Source organism: Hyperolius riggenbachi, chromosome 4 (genome assembly GCF_040937935.1).
Source record: "Hyperolius riggenbachi isolate aHypRig1 chromosome 4, aHypRig1.pri, whole genome shotgun sequence".
NCBI classification, from domain to species: Eukaryota; Metazoa; Chordata; class Amphibia; order Anura; family Hyperoliidae; genus Hyperolius; species Hyperolius riggenbachi.
The window spans coordinates 393,678,107-393,696,040 of NC_090649.1; the positions used below are offsets into that span (position 1 = coordinate 393,678,107).

General features: G+C 43.4%; 1 protein-coding gene across 1 annotated transcript in view; it reads left to right on the forward strand.

Annotated features, from left to right (window-relative positions):
• The window catches only part of DSTN (destrin, actin depolymerizing factor), a 45,770-nt gene that overhangs the window by 6,133 nt on the left and 21,703 nt on the right, over positions 1-17,934 (forward strand). The window lies entirely within an intron of this gene.

Below are 17,934 nucleotides of genomic sequence, written 5' to 3' on the forward strand. Positions count from 1 at the left end.
CCGATTAGCGGCTGATTGATCGATCGAAATCAATCGATCGATTGCAAATCGATTGACCGGCCGGTTGATTTGCGGCTGATTTCGATCAATTTCGATCGATTTCAATCGATCTGACATGCTGTAAAATCTAGGTCGATCTGTTGAGATTGCTTATCATTTTGCATTGGACCTAATGGAAATCTGATGGAAAAAAACTGCCATCAAATCGATTTTCAATAGATTTCATACTGAAATCTATTGGAAATCTGTTCCTAGTAAGAAAATTTCCTAAACACATCAGATAGATCAGAAATCTATCTGATGATCTATCTGCTGCTAATCTAACGAGTGTATGGCCACCTTAAAGGTAGCCATACACTGGTCGATTTGCAATCAGATTCGACCAACAGATAGATCCCTCTCTGATCAGAGAGGGATCGTATGTCTACCTTTACTGCAAACAGATTGTGAACCGATTTTAGCCTGAAACCGTTCACAATCTGTTGTGGTGGTGGTGCTGCCGCCGCTCCCCCCGCCCGCATACATTACCTGCTCCGCCGGCGCGACTCCAGTCCCCAGGTCTCTGCTGCTCTGTCTCCGCTCTGGTCTCCAGGTCCGGCATGCTTTACTTCTTCCTGCCCGGAAGGAAGTTTAAACAGTAGAGCGCCCTCTACTGTTTAAACTTCCTCCCGTGCAGGAGGAACTGAAGCATGCTGGAGACCAGCTCGGACACGGAGCAGCGGTGACAGCGGGGGCAGTCGCGCCGGCGGAGCAGGTAATGTATTATTGCCTCTCTATTGCGTCGGTCGTCGGGCACTCGAACGCCACTAGCGACGCGCTCCCTACCCGCGGGCGATCGACTGTAATTTTTTTGCACGGAGCGATCGACGGGGTCGGACGAAATGGATCAAAATTCGGCGTGTAGCGTGAACGATTGGCAGCAGATTCGATCCCAGTGATCGAATCTGTTGTCGAAACGGCGGCAAATCGGGCCAGTGTATGGCCAGCTTTAGGCATTTCTGCCTTAAATAAAATAAAAAGGCTTTCAAATTATCCCTAGAACTGCATAAATAAGTCTGTAAAGTTACTCCACCCCAAACAATAGTCACAGAAATTAGCCATAAATAGCATAGCAATTGAGCTGGGATTACTCTCTGCACCCAGGCTGAGAAGCAGTTTGGATTGAGGTGAATGCTGTTATTCATTCCCCATGAAGCAGTGATGTCACTGTTAGAAGTTATGGAGCAGCCTGACAGCATAGATGTGAAGGGGGGGGGGGGGTGCTGGGGTGCTGTAAATAATTTATTAGACCAACAGGTGCTCAATAGAAACTTACAGGGAGTGGATCTACATAATAAATAAAATAATTAGCTTTCTAAATCTCCCAACATAATAAAGTACAAGTGATAGCAGTAATCATTTACAGCTCGTCTGTTCATACAGCTTATGTCCTGTGTGCAGAGGTAATAATGTGTAATGGATGTTTTTCTTATTGCTGTGGTAATGTCTGTTTACATGGTTTGCATAACATTGGGACACAGGGATAGGGAAGCTCTGGGTAACTTGAAGCCAGTGACTTAACCGATGAGGAGTGTGGAAATGATAGTCTAAAGTTAGAGCTAAGACTAAACTAAAGAAGTCCATTGCAAACAAATCTTAAAAGAACCAAAAATTAAAAAACAAAACCTAGTTGCTGAACTCCACCTGGGGCGAGAAACTACATCCGCTCCCCCCACCCCGGGTATAATATTCCCTGGAGATGTGTGTAATATTCACACATACATCCCCACCCTAAAACAAATAATAAAAATAACCCCAATTGGTGTAAAATACAATCCTGACCCCCACCCCACCCTCGTTCAGTATTTAGCATATCCTCCTCTACCCACCTCATTGCAAAGCACAACCCAGTGGCGTAGCTAAGGTGCTGTGGGCCCTGATGCAAGTTTTACAGTGGGGCCCCCCAAGCACTCTATACATAACAATTGCCACAGCGCACCAAAACCTGCCAATGGCAACTACAGTGTCAGAGGTGCAAGAAGGGGATGGGGAGCAGTTTGTTAGTGATTACCACCATTCACAGTATCTATAGAAGTGATAATTATGAGCACAGGACCAATAGAGAGCTAATACTGTAGTTGAGGGAGGGCCCTTCGGGGCCCCTCTGGCCGAAGGGCCCCGATGCGGTCGCTACCTCTGCACCCCCTATTGCTACGCCCCTGGCACAACCCCCTCCTTACCGTAATTATTGTTTTTTGCTTGCTGGTGGTGACTGTAAATGTATTTAATTCATAGGGTACAAAAATGTCTCCTGTGAAAACAAAAGATTACTGAATCAGGAATGTGATCCACATAGTCAATCTGGGTGAAAATAGGTAGCCTTACTAGCTGACCTCATTGCTTACCCCAAAAATATTTTCCAATCAAATGTTTTCTTCATTTGGGGGGTTTGTCCTGCTTTTATCTGATTTTAGGCCTAATATAACTGCAATTATTTTCCATTTAATGTCTTGCTGATGAAATGTTTACTGGGCAGGCAAGTTATTACTTTGAAGAAGAGGTGTTTATTTCTGCCATAGTTTTTCCTTAGTATGAAGAGTAAACAATAGGTAAGGTTTGCACCAAATGCATTGATATTTACTCCTCATTGATCTATTTCTTCTTTCTGAGACAACAAGCTATACCCAAATATTATCTTACCTTTTGCATTTGTTTTCATTACAAATTATTTCACAACATCAACAGAGAGACAAGCAAAACAGAGAGCTCTGATACAGTGTGTGGAGTTGTTAGTGTGCTAAGTGCAACAAACCTGCAGTGCACACCCTCAACCAGTTATTCCAAGCAGTGGAACGATTGCTGCCCCAAGACTGTGCTATTTGGGTCACACTGGCCCGTAAAGCCATAGGCTCAAAAGTATATATATATATATATATATATATATATATATATATATATATATATATATATATACAGTGCTGCCAATAATCATTCATACCCCTGGCAAATTTTGACTTAAATGAGTTATCCGGGCATTCTAAAGAAAATAAAGGCTACTTACCGGGGGCTTCCTCCAGCCCCAAGCTCCCAGGACCTCCCTCGCCGCACCTCTGCGCGCAGCCGTTCGCCGTAGCTCCATCCCGGTCCCCGGCGATGACGTCAGAGCGACCTCAATCACCGCCGCGTGGGCCGGAGCGGACTGCGCAGGCACAGAACTACTGCGCCTGCGCAGTCCGCTTTGGCCCACGTGGCGGTGATTGACAGCGCCGCTCGCGCAGGCGCAGTACAGAGCGACCTGGAGGTCGCTCTGACGTCATCGCCGGGGACCGGAACGGAGCTACGGCGAACGGCTGCGCGCAGAGGTGCGGCGAGGGAGGTCCTGGGAGTTTGGGGCTGGAGGAAGCCCCCGGTAAGTAGCCTTTATTTTCTTTAGAATGCCCGGATAACTCCTTTAAAGTTACTTTTATTCAATAAGCAAGCAATTTTTTTTACGGGAAATGATATAGGTGTCTCCCAAAAGACAATAAGACGATGTACAAGAGGCATTATTGTGGAAAAAAAAATCTCAGCTTTTATTTCCATTTGAGCAAAAAGTGTCCAGTCCAAAATTATTTATAACCTTCACAAACTGTCACAGTCTGTGGTAAAATTCCAAAGCTCTATATCACTCCAAATAGTCCAAGCTGTTCTTAAAGTAGTTATCAGGGAAAATCTACAAATTGAGCTTTACTCACCTGGGACTTTCTCCAGCCCCTTGCAGCCGAATGTCCCACGCCGACTGCTCCGCTCTGCGCCGCTATTCCGGTCTCCGTACACGGTGTGGAGGCCGACCCCGAGGTCATCCTCACTGCACCTGCTCGAACCACCGCTGTCAATCAAGCCCACGTTGGTACGTGGCTCATTTTGTAGATTTTCCCTGATAACTACTTTAAGAATCTTAATTACCCTGATTAATTGGGAACAGCTGTTTTAATCAACTCAACGGGTGAAAGACAGCAGCTTTCTGCAGTTGGTTTGTGGACAGTCATGGCTAAGACAAAGGAGCTCATTGAGGGCCTGTGGCTGCGCTATGTGGCTGCTCACAAGTCAGGAAAGGGCTACAAGTCCGTTTCTGAATGTTTTCAAGTTCCAGTGGCTGCAGTGCAAAGTATTATTAAAAAATACAAGATGTTCCACACTGTGGAAACTCTCAGATGACGTGGTCGGAAGCCAAAAGTGACACCTATGTCATTTCCTGTCAAAAAATGACTTGCTGATTGAATAAAAGTAACTTTATGTCAAAATTTGCCAGGGGTATAATTATTGGCAGCACTATATATATATACATATATATATATATATATATATAGGCTTATGCCAAGCACCTTCAGTGTTATTACAACTTCATCCCTTAAAGAGAACCCGAGGTGGGTTTGAAGAATATTATCTGCATACAGAGGCTGGATCTGCCTATACAGCCCATCCTCTGTTGCTGTCCCAAACCCCCCTAAGGTCCCCCTGCACTCTGCAATCCCTCATAAATCACAGCCAAGCTGCTGACAAACAGCTTGTCAGAGCTGGCTGTGTTTATCTCTATAGTGTCAGTCTGCTGCTCTCCCCGCCTCCTGCAGAACTCCAGTCCCCGTCTGCATCCCTTCCCTCCCTGCTGATTGGAGGGATGGGACGGGGGCAGGGACCGGAGCTATGCAGGAGGCGGGGGAGCAGCTGAGACTGACACTACAGATGTAAACACAGCCTCACAGCACGGCTGTGATTTATGAGGGATTGCAGAGTGCAGTGGGACCTTAGTGGGGTTTGGGATAGCAACAGAGGCTGGGCTGTATAGGCAGATATAGCCTCTGCATGCAGATAACATTCTTTAAACACACCTCGGGTTCTCTTTAAAGGACAATTAAAGTGAGAGGGGTATGGAGGCTGCCATATTTATTTCCTTTTAACCGCCTCAGCCTTTAGTCGTTTGTCACCTTATGCATTCGAGCAATTTTCACCTCCCATTCATTCGCCAATAACTTTATCACTACTTATCACAATAAATTGATCTATATCTTGTTTTTTCTGCCATCAATTAGGCTTTCTTTGGGTGGTACATTTTGCTAAGAATTATTTTTTCTAAATGCATTTTAAATGGGAATATTAAGAAAAAATTGAAAAAAATCATTATTTCTTAGTTTTAGGCCATTATAGCTTTAAAATAATGCATGCTACCATAATTAAAACCTGTGTATTTTATTTGCCCATGGGTCCCGGTTATTACACCATTTAAATTATGTGCCTATCACAATGTATGGCGCCAATATTTTATTTAGAAATAAAGGTGCATTTTTTTTAAAGTTTTGCATCCATCACTATTTACAAGCTTATAATTTAAAAAAATATTATTAATATACCCTCTTCACATGCATATTAAAAAGCTCAGACCCTTAGGTAACTATTTCTGTTTAGTTTTTCATTGTAATTTTGTTTATTTAATTAAAAAATATATGTAGATGTAGTTTTACTATTTGGCCACAAGATGGCCACAGTCAAATTTTTTTTTTAGTCCTGGAAGCGAGCACACTCGCTTCCAGGAAGTATATGGAAGACAGGAAACTTTTATTTTCTTCATAAAGATTGTGGCTTCTCAAAGAAGCCGTCTGTCTTTCTACCGGGGACTTAGATCAGTGATTGGGAACTATGTTCCCTTTCATTGATCTCCGGGCTAACGGGCAGCGGCACGGGAGCATGCAGCCCTGCAGCAGCAGCCTTTTGGACGTAGTAGAAATGTCCAAAAGGCTTAAGTAGTTAAGAAATACCAGTTGACTGATTATCCTGATCCTCTGCCTCTAATACATTTAGCCATAGACCCTAAACAAGCATATGCAGATCAGATGTTTCTGACATTATTGTCAGATTGGACAAGATTAGCTGCATGCTTGTTTTTGGTTTGATTCAGACACTACTGCAGCCACATAGATAAGCAGGACTGCCAGGCAACTGGTATTGTTTAACAGGAAATAAATATGGCATCCTCCATATTCTTCTCACTTTAATTGTCCTTTAAATCACGTAATATCCCCCTAACATCATCTCCCCCCCATTGGAAGCATGTGTTCTGAATTACTTCCACATTTCCGCTTTAACAAAAATCTGTCCGTTCCTAGTTATTTCTCTCATAACCCATCCTTTAAGAAGAGCTTATGATGTTCTAAATATGAGAACTGACATTAATGACTTTTCTTTAGACGTTACAAGATTTTAGTGTTGGTTTTCGAGTTCAGAACTATCAGGTTGATTCATTAATCTATATTGTACTATGCAGTGCATGGTAAATTGATGACCGCGAGGTAGTGGTGCTTCACTAGCATGCGTAATTGACAAGGAGCACGCTCACCTTAAAGAGGAACTTCAGCCTAAACAAACATACTGCCATTAAGTTACATTAGTTATGTTAATTAAAATAGATACAGTAGGTAATATAATCTCTTACCCACTCTGTTTTAAAAGAACAGGCAAATGTTTGATTTCATCAGTTCCAACTGTCCTGTGTGCTGATCACCCCTCCCAGTTGCTAGGCAACGTGAATAACAACATAGGAAATCCCATCATGCTTTGCACAGCATCAGGGGAAAAAAGCCCGGGCAGTTTTCTTTGATGGGTGGAGCTTAGCTAAAAGTGCAGCTAAAAATGATGCTTTGGTAAGAAAAACAAAGTTCTGATGCTGTGAAACTGTTAAAGAAACACCAAGCCTTTTCAGTTCTGCTGAGTAGATTTTTAGTTCGGAGGTTCACTTTAAGAACGCACACTATGCTGCCAGTAGCGCGCTTATGTTGCACGTGTAACATTTACCCCGTCATCATCAATATGCCTCATGCTGCACATCGTGATATAGATTGATGAATCAACCTACAGTAATTGTTCCAAATTCACCCGAACCCCACACTTCAGCATCATTCAGTACTGAGCCTGTGGACAGGGTCAGGGAGAGTTGAGTTATTTGCGCTTTATGGCAGGTTTAATGGTGCATTTAATGGTACTCAATACTTCCTCCTTCCAAAGCTAAAAGGAGGAAGTATCGGAGTCCCATGAAACACGCCATGAAGCCCAAGTAAGTGAACGCCCCCTGACCTTGTCCGCAGGTTCAGTGTTAAATGGTGCTAAAGTGTGGTGTTCAGGTGAATTTGGAATAATGTTCTAAATTCATACATCAACAGTGAAATTTAAGCTTGCTTATTTGTCCCACAGCTTTTAAGTCTAATGGACCAATATGGTGACTAAATAGAGCGATCCTCGGCTCCTCCCATTGCTGCTGTGGTCTGCCTATTCTCTTCTCTCTTGCCTCTCAGTTAAGTTTTTACTAGGAATCACACAGAATTGTGAAGAGTAACTTGCTTTTTTTTATATTACCATTTATAGGAAGTGGAACAGAGGAGGCTGGCATGTGTGTAACTCTAAATGAGCTAGATTCACTGCAACCTCAACTAGTTTAAATGTGCTGGGTGGCGTGAAGCAAATGAGGGTGCTGGGTTAAGAGAGTCAGGTCAGGGTGCGGATTGTCAGGTCAGAGTGCTGGCTGGCGTGAGGCAGATAAGGGTGCTGGGTGAGGAGAGTTAGGTCAGAGTGCTGGCTGGCGTGAGGCAGATGAGGGTCCTAGGTAAGGAGCATTAGATTAGGATGCTGACTGAGGAGAAGGAGGTCAAGGTGCTGGCTGAGGAGAGTCAGGTCAGGGTGCTGGCCGGCGTGAGGCAGATAAGGGTGCTGGGTGATGAGAGTTAAGTCAGGGTGCTGGCTGAGGAGAAGCAGGTCAGGGTGCTGGCTGAGGAGAGTTAGGTCAGGGTGCTGGCTGAGGAAAGTCAGGTCAGGGTGCTGCCTGGGGAAAGGCAGGTGAAGGTGTAGCGTGGCTGGCTGAGTTTATTAGCTGGTTTGGGAGAAGCAGGTGGGGCAAAACAATGAGGCAGCACAGTGTGATAGATGCCGAGCTTTCAAAATCACTCATCCGACAACAGGAACTTGTTACATTGTCTGCTGTGTGCCGTCTTCCAGCCCCGCCTCCCTGAGCTAGTGTGCAATCACTGAAAGGGAGGCGGGCTTACTAAGTGAAGGCAGGGAAGGAAGCTACAAGGCATAGAGAGGAAGACACTCCAGGAGGCGGAGACGAGGACACTGAAGCTTGCAGTTCTTTCTTTTAAGGGCCGTTTCCACTTGTGACGCACACGTCTTCCAGACGTGCTGTGTCACTTGGGTGTGCGGGTATGCAGACGAATCCCATCAGCAGTGCCATGCACGGCTATGGGATTCGCATCATTCTGCATCATTTCGGATGGAAATGTTGGCCGATTTGCTAGCGCAAGCGATTCGGCCGGCGGTGCCATTGTACCCTATGGCAGAGTTTCCCCGCGTGATTTGCCTGCCGGGACACTCTGCGGATTCAGCGCGGAAACCGCACCAGTGGAAACAGGCCCTCACCCTCCTCCTGCCTGTGGACTTGCTGAAATCCGGTGACACATACCGGGAGCTGCCACAACACACAGGTTGGGAACCTATGCTATAGGCACTTGAGATATAAATCAGAAGAAAAATAAGATCCTTAATATAGTGTAAAAATAAATAAATGCCACATTTCAATACCTGACTGTTGCTCATTCGCAAAACACATGAGAAGTTTAGTAAGTGTGAACCCCGCATAATACAAAAAGCAATATAGAGTTTCTAACATTTTTCACTTTATCCAAAACTAAAAGACAAGTTTTGCTTTGATTTGGGCTTTAACAAAAAAGTAAAGTGTCTTCCTGTTTCATTCAGTATACTGTATGCGTATATTGTGGTCACATGTTCTGCATGGCTACACCTGCAGGAGACCCTGTCTCTTAACTCAGAGCAGGCAGGTAGCTCAATGCTCATGGTTCTCAGAACCTTCTGCCTGAATTCAGGCTTAGTGCTGTGTTTGTAACCGAGCTTTCACATGCATTGACCGGGATACTGTTCAAGTAAAACATTGGGCCGCAGTCTGGGAAACTATTCAGCCTTTTCAAGAAGAATGGCTCAGTCAACTGGTTTTAGATTACTGTCCTGTTGTGAATGGGCTTCTCTGTCTCCTTCTCTTCCGAGCTATCTTGGGTTTATTTAACGCCACAAAAAAATACCTTCAAGGTTAACATAATAGTAACAGTAATTTACAGCTTATAAGATTTATTGTAGGTTATATTTGCAGAAATTAGCAGTTTGTAAGCTTATCAGAAGATGTGTGATAAGTACAGTGTGCAGTAGCTCTCAGTAGTGAGGAATCATGTTACCTTTAGTTTAGAGCCCTCAGAACAATGACACCATTTCTTTAGTAGCTGATGTAGTTTTTACACATTGTTCTGTGCCTTATAAAGTGATAGGCTCAGAGCTTAGATCACCTTTTCAGAATGCGGCTTTATTTGTTTTGATTGGCAATAGAACAGGGCAGTTGTTTTGTTATGCGGAATGTTTTTGATCCATTGCCAAATGTATACAGTTCTGACTATATAGTTACCAGCTGCTGGTTCTTCATTCAAAGCTAAATAAAACTGGCTTATTAAATTATTGTAATTATACGTATATATATATATATATATATATATATATATATATATATATATATATATATATATTTACAGAGGGGCTGCAGCACACAACAGGAAAACTGACAGGGGCTCTTGGTTACGCTTTAACGCGCTTAAGCTCACCAACTGCGCCAAAGTGTCCCCAATTTGGTGAGTCCTACTCTACCATGCAAAATGCCAGTTTTTATAAGCAGTCTAGTGGGAACTAAACCAAAAACCCAAGAGTCAACTAAATGGGGAATAAGGAAATTAAAAACACCTTACCTTTCACTAGCTACCGAATGAACTCTCTGAACATGTGCAATGCACTCATTTATATGCTTAACTGTGCTAGAGGTGGGCGTGGTTATGCAGGCTCACAGGGGAAAATTATACATAAATACCGAGGGGTAAGCAGCACAAACCAAATTTTTATGCAATTCTATGCAAAGCATGCACGCAGCACAGGAGGTCCCCAAACTCCATAAGAAATATATAATTACAGAGGGACTGCAGCACACAACAGGAAAACAGTGACAGGGGCTCTTGGTTACGCTTTAACACGCTTAAGCTCACCAACTGCGCCAAAGTGTCCCCAATCTGGTGAGTATATATGACATTTTCTACTGCACATTAGAGGCCACACTGAATAATCCACATCCCTGGCTGTCATAGTCATATTGTAATGTCTCTGCCACAACAGTATTGGAGCAGGCATGGGAAAACAATAGCCTGTGGGTCATATCCAACCTGTTTATTTTTGTAATCCAGCCTCCGAAGATGCACTAGCCTCTGAGCACAGAGCCCTGGGGCTGGCCTTTGCCCTCCCAGGTGACGCTTCACCAAGGCTATGCAGAGCGTGCTTGTATGACCTGCTGGCACCGTGTGATACCTCTTCCCTTGGTGGAGGGGGGGGGGGGGGGACTATATAATACTGGGGCTCATCTAGCTATCTATACTAGATTGGGAGGCTACCTAATACCGGTGGCATATCTGGCTATCTATACTGTGGAGGGGGCTACCTAATACTCAGGGTACATCTGGCTATCTATACTAGGCTACCTAATAGGCAGTCCATCCATCTTCTCTTGGTCAAACCCTTCTGTCACATTTAAGAACCCATTATGACCCACAAGTCAAAAAGTTTGCCCACCCCCCTGGTCTAGGTAGTAGAGACAGTTGAGGGTAGCCAATTAACTTAGCAGAATGTTTTTGAGATGTGGGAGGAAACTGGAGTGTCCAGAGAAAACTCACACAAACACAGGGAGAACATGCAACCTTCATGCAGATAGTATGCTGACCACTGACCCAGCCTGGCACTGCAAGTAAGGCCCCGTTCACACTGCACGCGTTTCCAGCCGCGTTTTGGAAACGCGTGCAGGTGGCCGACACGCACGACATCAGACATTGCATAGAGTGCAATGTCTGATGTTCACACTGCATGCGTTCCGGACCTGTGCGGTCCGGAAACGCATGCTGCACGCATTTTTTGTAAAAACGCATGGCTGTCCCATTCACTTTTCAGTGATGGGATCAGCCACGCAACGCATACGAACGCGGATGGCGTGCGTTCGTACGCGTTGCGGTCCGCATGCGTTGCGGTCTGCGTTCTGCAGTCTGAACGGGGCCTTAAGATTACTAATCGCTTATTCATCATTAATCCATACCTGTTACAGCAAGTTGTATTTTAGATAAGATCTAAAAGTGAGAAATTTGGAGGCTGCTTTTGAAGCCTCCTTTATATACATTGAAACTTGGCTGCCTGTTGTTCTGATCCTCTGCACCCACCTAATACTTCCTGAGTCACTAACCAAGAACTAAACATATGTTCTGATTATAGTGGCTTCATAGCTGCTTGCTTATTATTTATTATTACAATTCTTTATTTATAGAGCGCCAACATCTTCTGTAGCATTGTACAGAATTTTTTTTTAAATAAATTCAGCCTCCAAAATGTGTTTTTGTTTGTTTTTTATACAAATTCAACCTCCAAAATTCCTTTCACTGCATGCACCCTATACATTCTTTGAGTGAATTCTTTGCTGTTCAGAAGTGTCCCTAAGTAATTAACCCTCATAGCAGACAGACAGCAAATTCTACCAAATTCTAGAAAAAGGACCTTTTACTACATACAGAAATATTATATCCCAAATGTATGGTACTTAGATTAATACAATACAAATAAGTATTCTAAAGCAGTGGTGTTGCTACTAGACCATGGTATTATGAATTCTAGGAAATACAATCTTGATTTCATATATTTTATCTAACTACAGTGGTGAATGTTCCGGTAGTTATTATAAGACAACTTAAAATTAAATTATGCAATATAGCTGTATTTGAGCTGACCTGAAATCCAAAGTTTTGGGAGAGACTGTTTTTATTATTATTATTTTTTTATTCAAATGAACTTGTTCTGTAGCGCTGTACATAGTAATATGTAGCATAGATAGGTTTGAGTGTTTAGTTGTCTGATGAAGCATCACAAAGTAGAGATTCAGATGCATCTGTTTTTAAATGGATCAGAGTTAAACTCCTAAATTTCTTCAATAATGGTAAAGCTTTAAAGTGAATGGGAACCGCATTTTAAAAAAAAATGAAGCAAATACTTACCTAAGGAGAGGGAAGGCTCTGGGTCGTATAGAGCCTTCCGTCTCCTCTCTCGGTGCTCTCTATCCAGTGCTGGCTCCCCCCCCCCCCCCCCATTTCAAGGCCCGGCGAAAGGGTATTTGGAAGCCTTCGGGAGCCGTGTCCTCCCGAAGACTTGCGGCTCCATACTGCACAGGCGTGAGCGTGCAAGAGAGTGTGCTTGCGCAGGTGCAGTACAGGGCCGCCCTTCTTCAGGAGCACTCGGTATCCCTGAAGACTTCTGAAGCCTCCTTCGGGCGGATAAAGCAGTATTTGACTAATTTAGTCAAATACTGCTACCGGGCGAGCCAGCACTGGAACGAGGGGACCAGGAGAGGAGTCGGAAGGCTCTATAGGACCCAGAGCTTTCCCTCTCCTTGGGTAAGTATCTGTCTCATTTTTTTAAATGCATTTCCCATTCACTTTAAGCAATTACATTTTATATTGAGTTGGTCTGGGTTAGCAATATCTTATTTTCAAAGAGAGTTACTTAATACTCCTTTATACAGTCATTAAAGTGGACCTGAACTCTTGCACAGGACAGAAGGAAAACAGAGAGAAATTTACCCTGTAGGTATTTAGAGAGTTTAGCCTGTATAATTCCCCCTCATCTGTGACTAAGCACAACCTGACTGCCACAGCAGATAAGCTCATTTGAAAGCACAGGATGCTAACAATGTCTGGTTCCATAAAAGCAGGAAGTACAAACACTGGAGATTAATTTTAGGATTTATATCAGCTGTAACAAAGAAATGTTTTTCTTTAAAGGTTATTATGCTGTTGTGTATCTTTAAGAGCAGAGAGGAAGTTCTGAGTTCATGTTCACTTTAAAGGGATCTAAGCAGCTCCCTGCTTCAAATAGCTGCAAGGGCTGCCGATGTTCAGAAGCTCAATCCCCTGCTGTTTTACCACTGCCATTATCCAGGCTAGGTGTGAAATTCTTCAACTGTAACTGAATTTTCTTTTTGAAGTACAATCGGGGTTTGTTTGTGGTCAATTAAGTCTAATGAGGTGATTTCTTATCTGTTTTCCACCATCTCCTGCTCAGGGTCCCCAGGTCCTTTACGGACAGACAAAGTGGCTATTTTAACCCTTAGATGTTAAAAAATGAGGTAAAATGAAAGTTTTTTTTAATAATAAACCACATTTTTAGAATGCATTTTTATTTGCTACAGAGCTGCCCTGGGTGTTAAAAATGATGCTCGGTTCACTTTAAGCATACTGTGTCTAAAATCAATGTCCGGCACTCCGTGTAGCATATACCATTGAAAAGTAATCTTTGATGCAAAAATGTCTCACTTTCTAAGTTTCTCCCACCTGCATTTGAGTTGCAAATGCAACCTGCTGATCCTGCTGATCTCTAGTGTCTGAATCCCACACCTGAAACAAGCATGGGCCTAATCCAGTCTGACTGCTGTCAGAAACGTCTGATTTGCATGCTTGTTCAGGATCTATGGATAATAGTATTAGAGGCAAAGGATCAGCTGGACAGCCAGGCAATCTGCATTGTTTCAATGGAAATAAATATGTCAGCATCCATATTACTCTCACTTCTGGTGTGCTTTAAGGCAGAGAAATCCTTTCCTGCCTTGTTACTCTAAGGGCTCTTTCACATCAGAGCTTGCGTTGGAGAACGCTCAAAGCATACGTTTTGTTGTATGCGTTTTAATGCGTTTTGATATGTGTTGCACTGCAGTGAGTGTGCGTTACAGCACATAGAAAAACGCAGGTAATTTTTTTTTCTTTTAGTTTTCAACTTTCTACATTGTTCCTCTGTTGCATTCTGGGACTGATTGCCTGCGTTAACGGATTAAAAACGCGCATGGTGTGCGTTTTACATTGACTAACATTGTAACGCATAAAGCTAGCGTCGGCCGAAAAACTGCGCCTGGATGCAGTGTAAAGCAACGCACAAAAAGGCTGCGTTATAGGTGAAAGCTAAAATGAAAGTCTATGGACTTTCATTTCACCTTGGGTAACGCAAACTTTACCCTTTGCGTTGAAACGCAGAAAATCTGCCCTAATGTGAAAGAGCCCTAAAAAACAACTTTATTAGGTGGGGCATTGAGGAAGGATGTATCAAGTTAGCTATGGGGCAAGAAGAAATACTTATTATTGATTTATAAAGCTCCAACATGTTCCGTGGCACTGGAAAAAGTAAGAAACAAACATGGGGTACATAATACAATATACACCAATATACAAAATACAGAATTGGTAATTACAGTGAAAAAATTAATATGAATAAACGTGTAATAAATTCCAAGACACAAAATGGTGAGAGAGCCCTGCCTTTGCGAGATTACAAGCTAAACTTATCTACATTAACAAATCCCCCATGCATTCCAAATATTTCTAATACCTTAACCTATTTTGGTTCCTGGATGTAGAAACTACGTCCAGAAACCATGCGTGCTACCGCGCGCTCCCGCGGCCGATCGCGCACGTGCACGCGCACTCCCGGCCACGGATTCGGTAGCCAGGGAATCCATGTATCGGGCTATGGTGCCCGATCACTGATTCCTCTCCCCCGCTGAAAAAGCGACAGCTTCTCTCGGAAGCTGCGCCTTTTCTGGCCGTTCCCTCCCCGATGCGTCACTCTAAGCGCGTGGTACGCTTAGAGTGACGTCATGTAAACAAACTCATGGCCGCTATCTTGTGGCCAAAAAGTAATACTACAACTGAAAATAAAAATAAATTAAAATTAACACACATTTACATTATAAATCTATTGTTTACCTCCCACCCTCCCAAAACTACCAAAACAAAATGTTTACTATAAAAAAAAACAACAACATTACAATAAAAAAACAAACAAACATGTAAATATTTACCTAAGGGTCTAAACTTTTTAAATATCAATGTAAAGATGAAATATTTCTATATTTTTTTTTTATTTTAAACTTGTTAATAGTGATAGATGCAAAATGGAAAAAATGCACCTTTATTTCCAAATAAAATATTATCGCCATACATTGTGATAGGGACATAATTTTAACGATGTAATAACCGGGACATATGGGCAAATACAATACGTGAGTTTTAATTATGGAGGCATGTATTATTTTCTAACTATAATGGCTGAAAACTGATAAATAATGAATTTTTCCATTTTTTTCTTATTCTTCCTGTTAAAATGCGTTTACAGTAAAGTGGCTCTTAGCAAAATGTACCCCCCAAAGAAAGCCTAATTGGTGGCAGAAAAAACAAGATATAGATCAGTTCATTGTGATAAGTAGTTATAGGCTAATGAATGGGAGGTGAACATTTCTCCCGTGAAAACCACGGAACCTGAATGGGTTAAACAGGAACTATTAAAGGAACTGTAATTCTGTAAACCCCACATACCTATAGAGCTTTTAGCCAGTAACAATAGAAAGCTTTTCAGATGTCTCTGATCGCAGCCTGTGTGGAAAAAAAATCTTGTGTATCAGTTTTTTGTAACAAAGTTGGCATTGGAGCCAGAGCTGTACTTGTTAAGGTTGCGGGAGGAGCTGTTGACCACCCCACTATGATACGGACCACCCAAGCGCAGAATCTAAGTGACCACGGGTCTTCACCCACGACCCCTTGAGGGGGAAACAGGACCACAACCCCAGGAGGGGGGAGTGGAACTTCGCTGCCTAGTGCCCACCAGGTTGTGCCTAGGATAATCCCACAGTGGGTTGGAGAACAGGTGACATCTCAGTGTGGAGAGCCAGGTACAGGCAGACTCGAGGTCGAAGACAAGCCAAGGTCAGGGCAGGCGGAGATCAGAATGGTCGGGGACAGGATGGAGGTTGAGGCAGGCAGCAGACGGTCAATAGCGGAGATACAAGCCAGGGGTCGAGACGGGCAGCAGACAGGAGTAGTCAGGGTCACAAGCTAAGGGTCAATACCAGGAAAACAATCAATACTATAACAGGTTCACTGGGCGCACGCTGTATGAACAAACATCACTGGACTAAAGGGCAGGCCTGTTTAAATAGAGCAAAGGGCACCAAAATTAGCGCCTGCGCATGCGCGCAGCACCCAGCGCAGGTGCGCATGCGCCAAAATGCGCGCAACCCGATGCGCGCCAAAATGCGCGCATCCCGATGCGTGCAACCCGATGCACGCACTGCGCAAGCGCGCAGACTTGTGTGCGCATCGTGTGGTGCTGTGCGCGCCATGACAGTTTACAGGGACTACAAATCCCAGCGTGCCCGCGCGCGCACGTGTAAGGACGCTGGAGGGAGCCAGGCCGGTGAGTATGACAGTACTATGTAGATAGGTTCAATTTCTCTTTCACTATTCACAAAGGAATGATTTACTGTTTGTTTGTTTCTGCCCTAGTGCCCTGCTCACACACACACACACACACACACACACACACACACACACACACACACACACACACACACACACTGCTTTCTCACAGATCGCAGGAGAACAGCTGAGAGCTTTTTCAGCTACAGAGAAAGGATCTGAAGAGAAGGACCTGTACTTGCATGCTCCTTGATGGGGTGTGTAGTAGGTGGAAAAAAAGGGTCCCAGGCAAGTATACAATTAGATTACAAACACTAAAATTGAAAAGGGGACGGTGGTTTACCTCAATAACGACTGTCGATATGACTGAATAAAATGTATTAGCACAGGCAACGCATTTCGTGGGTCTGAGCCCACTTCCTCAGGCCAATAAAGTGCCAAAGGGATTAGCAGCCTGAGCACCTCTGTCTAAGGATGTATCCTGAAAGCAGGATTCCTGCATCTACTGTATCCTTGAATATGCTCCTTAATAGGGTGTGTAGTAGGCGTACGTTAAAAAGGGGCGCTGGGAAAAAAGGGCGCCGGGTTTTTAACGATAAGCATGGATAACGTTTAAAAATGTATTGTACTGTATTTCGTTTAAAATTAATGTTTTTTAAAGTTATAAATCATTAAATAATGTGCATTAAATCGGCAATTGTAAAAACGTTAATCTTTCGTTTAAATACTGAAACGTATAATAACGTTAAAAAAAAAAAAATTACTAAGTAACCCTCCCTGTACCTACCCCTAACCCCTAGACCCCCCTGTTGATGCCTAAACCTAAGACCCCCCCTGTTGGTGCCTAAGTAACCCTCCCTGTACCTACCCCTAACCCCTAGACCCCCCTGTTAGTGCCTAAACCTAAGACCCCCCTGTTGGTGCCTAAACCTAAGACCCCCCTGTTGGTGCCTAAACCTAAGACCCCCCTGTTGGTGCCTAAACCTAAGACCCCCCTGTTGGTGCCTAAACCTAAGACCCCCCTGTTGGTGCCTAAACCTAAGACCCCCCTTTTGGTGCCTAAACCTAAGACCCCCCTGTTGGTGCCTAAACCTAAGACCCCCCTGTTGGTGCCTAAACCTAAGACCCCCCTGTTGGTTTTTTCGTTTAAAAATAATGTAAAAAAAAATGTACTGTTTTTCGTTTAAAAATAATGTTTGAAAAAAAATATTGTACTGTTTTTCGTTTAAAAATAATATTTAAAAATGTATAAATCATTAAATAATGTGTAATCATGAGAAGCAGTAATAAAACATTAAGTCTCCGGGCGCCGCTTTTAAAACGTTATTTTTCACCGGCGCCCTTTTTTCCTATCGGGCGCCCATTAAACGATATTTATTATAGGAGTGAATGGCGGCGCCCGATTTGTCCACTAGCCTCAGGCGCCCGAATTTACTGTTTCCGTGTAGTAGGTGTAACCTCAACTCTGAGTGTTAATCTCTCTCCAGGGATTAATAATGTGGATCTTTTTTATTACGGAATTTCGTTTAATCACTTGCACACGAGATTGTCTAGCTGT